Genomic DNA, 8,094 nt, shown 5'->3' on the forward strand with positions numbered 1-8,094 from the left:
CCAAGAATCGGATCAGTTGGGAAGAGAAAGGAAACAAGTTGCAGGAATAAGTAGTATCTGGAGAAACGGGCCACTGCAAATGGAGTGGAGACCAGAGCGAGCGTAACTGATCGGAGAGCGAAAGCAGAAGACGACGGTATGAAGTGAAAGACGACGCATAAAGGGTCAACAATTTCAAATGCAGAATGAGTGATACAGAGATAGAAAAAGTACAACATAACTGGAATCATTCAAGCCAACAATAATAGAATGATCTGTGAATCTAATTTATTAGATCTATACCAATATTTATGGGAGGTGGAGGCTAATATTGCGTTTTGTGAGAAGTTACGGCTGACGACATCGCCAACTTGTTGGGTTGTGGAACTTTTCAAATACCGTAACGGAGGCAGGCACGGCAGTATTACTTCGTCAGCGCCTAGCGTATTCACTGCATGTCATTTTAGCGTCAGGAAGAGAAATCAACAAAATTTTCATTGATTACCAAATAATGAAAATGTATCTACCATCTGGTTCAAAATTGGTTCAAATGGCTCTGAGCACTATGGGACTTAACTTCTGAGGTCTTCAGTCCCCTAGAACTTAGAACTTCTTAAACCCAACTAACCTAAGGACAACACACACATCCATGCCCGAGGCAGGATTCGAACCTGCGGCCACAGCGGTAGCGTGGTCCCAGGCTGTAGCGCCTAGAACCGCTCGGCCACCCCGGCCGGCCTACCATCTGGTTCGATTGCTGTGGTGTCAATATGTCATTTTCATCATCATGAAGCTATGTTACATAATTGTATCTAATAAAAAGGAAAATGACTGTATGTACAAATTTTTACGACTCGGAGAATCGTAATAAACGAAAAAAAAAAAAATTAATTTGACCGAATTATTTTAACGACTGCGGGAATTTGTAGCATCTTTGACAGTGCATTACTCTTTGGAAAAGTCATATATATAGAGTGGGCATAGTCTACAGCATATGTTCTCAACATCAAAGCGGACTAGTCATAATATTAGTACAAAGCTGCGTGTCGAGGCTTACAGTTTGCCGTAATAATGAAACTTGAAGATTACACGTACTCGTCTTGTTTTATGTACGTTTCTGCACGTTTGAGTTTTAGTAACAGCTATGGTGTAGTATCGTCGTTCCTGTGGCTGTAAAGATAAGTATGTGAAAGGAGGACCGGTTACTTTTCGTAACTACGTCCAACAAACGTACGCTTGTAAATTTCGTATTGATATGAGACACTTTATATGTCGGAAAATGTCGAGATACTGTATTATAGCCTTGTATTGTGGACATAATTTCTGCGATTTTATGGCCATGTGTTTTAGAGACAACTGTTTGATAAATTTGCAAGTGTGTTTGAGTAAACTGCCAGTCAGTGTATACATAGTGGTGCTATGTTCATACGCAGATAAAATTTATCCATGACGCTCTGATTAGTTGCCTCCAATGTATGCAGGTTCTTATATCCTCGTGTGTGTGTGTGTGTGTGTGTGTGTGTGTGTGTGTGGAAGTATTTCTGCATAAGACAATTTCCCATGCGCTGTTATTGTAACGTAATTAATTGACAGTATGAATCAGTGCAATAAAAAACTTAGAAAAAATATTGTTGTCTGTCATTTCTTTTATTACTCAAAATTTCGAGCGCTGATATTGTCATTTTTTACTTTTTGTGCATAGTGTATATGCGGTGACGAAGAACTGTTACAGGTATTTTACATCTCTACAAAAGGCAGAAAGGCGAAAGAAGAAAAATTGAAGCTAATAGTGCACAAGCAGGTGGTTAAATCGCTTACCGAATGTACTGTAACAGTTTTATATTTCCACATGCGTTATTTTTTGTGACACTTAGGCACCCTCTACAGTGTCATTGTAACGTACTTAATTAAACTGTGGATTCGACAGTATGGATCAGTTTAAAAGAGAACGTAAATATTGTTGACTGCCACTTCCTGTCTCATTACCGTAAAGAACGTGAATAAAGTTGAATCTGAGTTGCGATACTGTGACCCAAAAAGCGTATTACAATTGCTCTTCGCATCTTCCCCCCCATGAACCATGGACCTTGCCGTTGGTGGGGAGGCTTGCGTGCCTCAGCGATACAGATAGCCGTACCGTAGGTACAACCACAACGGAGGGGTATCTGTTGAGAGGCCAGACAAACGTGTGGTTCCTGAAGAGGGGCAGCAGCCTTTTCAGTAGTTGCAGGGGCAACAGTCTGGATGATTGACTTATCTGGCCTTGTAACAATAACCAAAACGGCCTTGCTGTGCTGGTACTGCGAACGGCTGAAAGCAAGGGGAAACTACAGCCGTAATTTTTCCCGAGGGCATGCAGCTTTACTGTATGATTAAATGATGATGGCGTGCTCTTGCGTAAAATATTCCGGAGGTAAAATAGTCCCCCATTCGGATCTCCTGGCGGGGACTACTCAAGAGGATGTCGTTATCAGGAGAAAGAAAACTGGCGTTCTACGGATCGGAGCGTGGAATGTCAGATCCCTTAATCGGGCAGGTAGGTTAGAAAATTTAAAAAGGGAAATGGATAGGTTAAAGTTAGATATAGTGGGAATTAGTGAAGTTCGGTGGCAGGAGGAACAAGACTTCTGGTCAGGTGACTACAGGGTTATAAACACAAAGTCAAATAGGGGCAATGCAGGAGTAGGTTTAATAATGAATAGCAAAATAGTAATGCGGGTAAGCTACTACAAACAGCACAGCGAACGCATTGTTGTGGCCAAGATTGATACGAAGCCCACACTTTCTACAGTAGTACAAGTTTATATGCCAACTAGCTCTGCAGATGACGAAGAAATTGAAGAAATGTATGATGAAATAAAAGAAATTATTCAGATAGTGAAGGGAGACGAAAATTTAATAGTCATGGGTGACTGGAATTCGAGTGTAGGAAAAGGGAGAGAAGGAAACGTAGTAGGTGAATATGGATTGGGGCTAAGAAATGAAAGAGGAAGCCGCCTGGTAGAATTTTGCACAGAGCACAACATAATCATAGCTAACACTTGGTTTAAGAATCATGAAAGAAGGTTGTATACATGGAAGAGCCCTGGAGATACTAAAAGGTATCAGATAGATTATATAATGGTAAGACAGAGATTTAGGAACCAGGTTTTAAATTGTAAGACATTTCCAGGGGCAGATGTGGACTCTGACCACAATCTATTGGTTATGACCTGTACATTAAAACTGAAGAAACTGCAAAAAAGTGGGAATTTAAGGAGATGGGACCTGGATAATCTCAAAGAACCAGAGGTTGTACAGAGTTTCAGGGAGAGCATAAGGGAACAATTGACAGGAATGGGGGAAAGAAATACAGTAGAAGAAGAATGGGTAGCTTTGAGGGATGAAGTAGTGAAGGCAGCAGAGGATCAAGTAGGTAAAAAGACGAGGGCTCGTAGAAATCCTTGGGTAACAGAAGAAATGCTGAATTTAATTGATGAAAGGAGAAAATATAAAAATGCAGTAAATGAAGCAGGCAAAAAGGAATACAAACGTCTCAAAAATGAGATCGACAGGAAGTGCAAAGTGGCTAAGCAGGGATGGCTAGAGGACAAATGTAAGGATGTAGAGGCTTATCTCACTAGGGGTAAGATACTGACTACAGGAAAAGTAAAGAGACCTTTGGAGATAAGGGAACCACTTGCATGAACATCAAGAGCTCAGATGGAAACCCAGTTCTAAGCAAAGAAGGGAAAGCAGAAAGGTGGAAGGAGTATATAGAGGGTCTATACAAGGGCGATGTACTTGAGGACAATATTATGGAAATGGGAGAGGATGTATATGAAGATGAAATGGGAGATATGATACTGCGTGAAGAGTTTGACAGAGCACTGAAAGACCTGAGTCGAAACAAGGCCCCCGGAGTAGACAACATTCCAGTAGAACTACTAACGGCCTTGGGAGAGCCATTCCTGTCAAAACTCTACCATCTGGTGACTAAGATGTATGAAACAGGCGAAATACCCTCAGACTTCACGAAGAATATAATAATTCCAATCCAAAAGAAAGCAGATGTTGACAGATGTGAACATTACCGAACAATCAGTTTAATAAGCCACAGCTGCAAAATACTGACACGAATTCTTTACAGACGAATGGAAAAACTAGTAGAAGCCGACCTCGGGGAGGATCAGTTTGGATTCCGTAGAAACACTGGAACACGTGAGGCAATACTGACCTTACGACTTATCTTAGAAGAAATATTAAGGAAAGGCAAACCTACGTTTCTAGCATTTGTAGACTTAGAGAAAGTTTTCGACAATGTTGACTGGAATACTCTCTTTCAAATTCTGAAGGTGGCAGGGGTAAAATACAGGGAGCGAAAGGCTATTTACAATTTGTACAGAAACCAGATAGCAGTTATAAGAGTCGAGGGACATGAAAGGGAAGCAGTGGTTGGGAAGGGAGTAAGACAGGGTTGTAGCCTCTCCCAGATGTTATTCAATCCGTATATTGAGCAAGCAGTAAAGGAAACAAAAGAAAAATTCGGAGTAGGTATTAAAATCCATGGAGAAGAAATAAAAACTTTGAGGTTCGCCGATGACATTGTAATACTGTCAGAGGCAGCAAAGAGATTGTAAAAGCATTTGAATGGAATGGACAGTGTCTTGAAAGGAGGATATAAGACGAACATCAACAAGAGCAAAACGAGGATAACGGAATGTAGTTGAATTAAGACAGGTGATGCTGAGGGAATTAGATTAGGAAATGAGACACTTAAAGTAAGAGATGAGTTTTGCTATTTGGGGAGCAAAATAACTGATGATAGTCGAAGTAGAGAGGATGTAAAAGATGTAAAATGTAGACTAGCACTGACAAGGAACGTGTTTCTGAAGAAGAGAAATTTGTTAACATCGAGTATGGACTTAAGTGTCAGGAGGTCGTTTCTGAAAGTATTTGTATGGAGTGTAGCCATGTATGGAAGTGAAACATGGATGATGAACAGTTTAGACAGCAAGAGAATAGAAGCTTTCGAAATGTGGTGCTACAGAAGAATGCTGAAGATTAGATGGGTAGATCACATAACTAATGAGGAAGTATTGAATAGGATTGGGGAGAAGAGAAGTTTGTGGCACAACTTGACCAGAAGAAGGGATCGGTTGGTAGGACATGTTCTGAGGCATCAAGGAATCACCAATTTAGTATTGGAGGGCAGCGTGGAGGGCAAAAATCGTAGAGGGAGACCAAGAGATGAATACACTAAGCAGATTCAGAAGGATGTAGGTTGCAGTAGGTACTGGGAGATGAAGAAGCTTGCACAGGATAGAGTAGCATGGAGAGCTGCATCAAACCAGTCTCAGGACTGAAGACCACAACAAGAACAACAACGTCACAACTTTATTCCAACTTCAGTTCCTGGTATGTGATTGTAGACCTGTTTGTAAAAGGCTTATACATAGTTACACAGTACTTCTGAAGATGATTTGTCTGTAGCAGCTAAATTATAACACTCAAAATACGCTAAGCGCTGTACTGGCTATACTTTGCTGTCCCTAAATCATGTGACTTGAGCTGCAGAAGACGTTGCGGACAGAATTTTCGTTCTGCACACCCGGATGCTCACTCCATAGATATTTATATTCTATGGGGAAAGTCGATATGAGTGATTACAGATGAACCAAGGCTTGCTAATTTAGGCACTAACTAGTACTGCTGTTTTAAGACTCTGAGGAGGGAGAGTCTATATTGGCTACCATTAAAGATAGTTTTTCGTTTAAAGAATTTTAACTAAATATGAGCCCGCATCTCGTGGTCGTGCGGTAGCGTTCTCGCTTCCCACGCCCGGGTTCCCGGGTTCGATTCCCGGCGGGGTCAGGGATTTTCTCTGCCTCGTGATGGCTGGGTGTTGTGTGCTGTCCTTAGGTTAGTTAGGTTTAAGTAGTTCTAAGTTCTAGGGGACTTATGACCACAGCAGTTGAGTGCCATAGTGCTCAGAGCCATTTGAGCCATTTGAACTAAATATGAAAATATCATAATGCAACAAGTCTTTCAAGAAAACAAATTTGTCAAAATGTATAATGAGCTGTTGGCAGTAAATGTTATCCTAGCAAGTGCACGGAGGGACGGTCAGTTTTGTTTCCCAAACGTACACGATATGAAAATAAGAGTGCCGCTGGATAATATTATTGAATACTGATTTCAAAATTTACACGAAGCTCTTCAGCAACGGAATTAAAGTACTCAGTTGTGAAATCTTGGGGCAGTATGAAACCACGGTGATATAAGGCTGATTTAATATTTTTGCAGCTTAAAGAGAGCTACTTCATTTAAATTTGGGTTCAGAGATGGCAGTAAGCTATCACAGACTTTGCAGATTTCAAATGTGACTATCGCAAACTAGAACATAAACATGTATCAAAGAAAGGAATAGAAGTGAGGTTTGCATGAGACTTGGTGAGAATACAGATGACTTGCATAGAAGTAATTTACACTCTTGTGAAATTTAATCAATCCTTGACATCATAAACATAGTTTCAAGGGGACCACAGACAGCGATGTCCATTACGCGCTACGCTGAACACAACAGCAACTGACTCGATTATTAACGGGATCACAGTTCGCCACCTGGCTTACTTTTGAGAGAGATGGGGACGGAAATTTGGGAAATTTGTGGTAAGTTCCTATGGGACCAGACTGCTGAGGTCATCTGTCCCTAGTCTTACACACTACGTAATCTAACTTAAACTAACTTACGCTAAGGACAACACACAAACCCATGCCAGCGGGAGGACTCGAACCTCCAATGGGGGGAGCCGCGCGAACCGTGGCAAGGCGCCCAGACCAGGCGGCTAGCCCACGCGGCTAATGCGAGTGATCTGGATGGCCAAATCATTCGCTCGAATTATCAAAAAATGGTTCAAATGGCACTAAACACTATGGGATTTAACGTCTGAGGTCATCAGTCCACTAGACTTAGAACTACTTAAACCTAACTAACCTAAGGACATCACACACATCCATGCCTGAGGCAGGATTCGAATCTGCGACCGTAGCAGCAGCGCCTATAACCGCTCGACCACAGCGGCCGGCCTCGAATTATCCATAACGTTCTGCAAACCAGTCACGAACAACTGTAGTCTGGTGACATGGTGCACAGTCATCCATAAAAATTCCGACGTTGTTTGAGAACATGTAGTCCAACACCGGCTGGAAATCGTCTCCAAGTAGTGCAACATCCAGACGATCCAGTCTATTCCATGTAAACAGCCCACACCATTATGGAGCCAACACCAGCTCCAAGTAACCGAACGTCCAGACGATCCAGTCCACTCCATGCAAAAACAGCCCGCAGCTCTATGGAGTCATCACCAGGTTGCACAGTGCCTTCTTTCCAACTTGGGTGCATTGCTTCGTGGGGTCTGCACCACACTCGAACCATGCCATCAGATTTTACCAACTGATATCTCGAATCGTCCGACCAGGACGCCGTTTTCTAATCGTCTATTGTCCAACCGATATAGACTCGAACGCATACGAGGGCTGCAGGCGATGTGGCACTATTAGCAAAAGTACTCGCATCAGTCGTCTGCTCCCTAGCCCACTAAAGGCCAAATTTCACAGTACTCTCCTAACGGGTACGTTCGTCGTTCGTCCCACATTGATATCTGCGGTTATTTCACCCAGTTTTGGTTATCTGTTATCACTGACAACTCTGCGCAAGCGCTGCTGCTCTCGGTCGATAAGTGAAAGCCGTCCGCCACTGCTTTGTCCGTGGTGAGAGATAATGAGTGAAATTTGGTATTCTCGGAACACTCTTCACCCTGTGGATCTCGGAATACTGAATTCCATAATGATTTCAGAAATGGAATGTCCCATGTGTCTAACTCTAACTGCTATTCCGCGTTCTAAGTCTGTTAATTCCCGTCTTGCGGTCATAATCACGTCGGAAATCTTTTCACAAGAATCACCTGAGTACGAATGACAGCTCCGCAAATGCACTACACTTTTATAACTTGTGTATTCGGTACTACCACCATCTGTACATGTGCATCTCACTATCCTATGAATTTGTGTGTATAAAGTCGGCACTTTATAAGAAATTGTAACTAGTTTTGCCAGATATCCTCAAGGCCTTAA

The 8,094-nt window shown here is 42.1% G+C and overlaps 1 non-coding gene across 1 annotated transcript; it reads right to left on the bottom strand.

Annotated features, from left to right (window-relative positions):
• Window positions 1-629: 629 nt before the first annotated feature.
• On the bottom strand, window positions 630-713 carry Trnap-ggg (transfer RNA proline (anticodon GGG)). The gene is given in 2 exon segments: window positions 630-664; window positions 674-713. It is a non-coding gene; the product is annotated as a tRNA-Pro (tRNA).
• Window positions 714-8,094: the final 7,381 nt, after the last annotated feature.

The sequence above is a fragment of the Schistocerca cancellata genome, chromosome 4, assembly GCF_023864275.1.
Source record: "Schistocerca cancellata isolate TAMUIC-IGC-003103 chromosome 4, iqSchCanc2.1, whole genome shotgun sequence".
NCBI classification, from domain to species: Eukaryota; Metazoa; Arthropoda; class Insecta; order Orthoptera; family Acrididae; genus Schistocerca; species Schistocerca cancellata.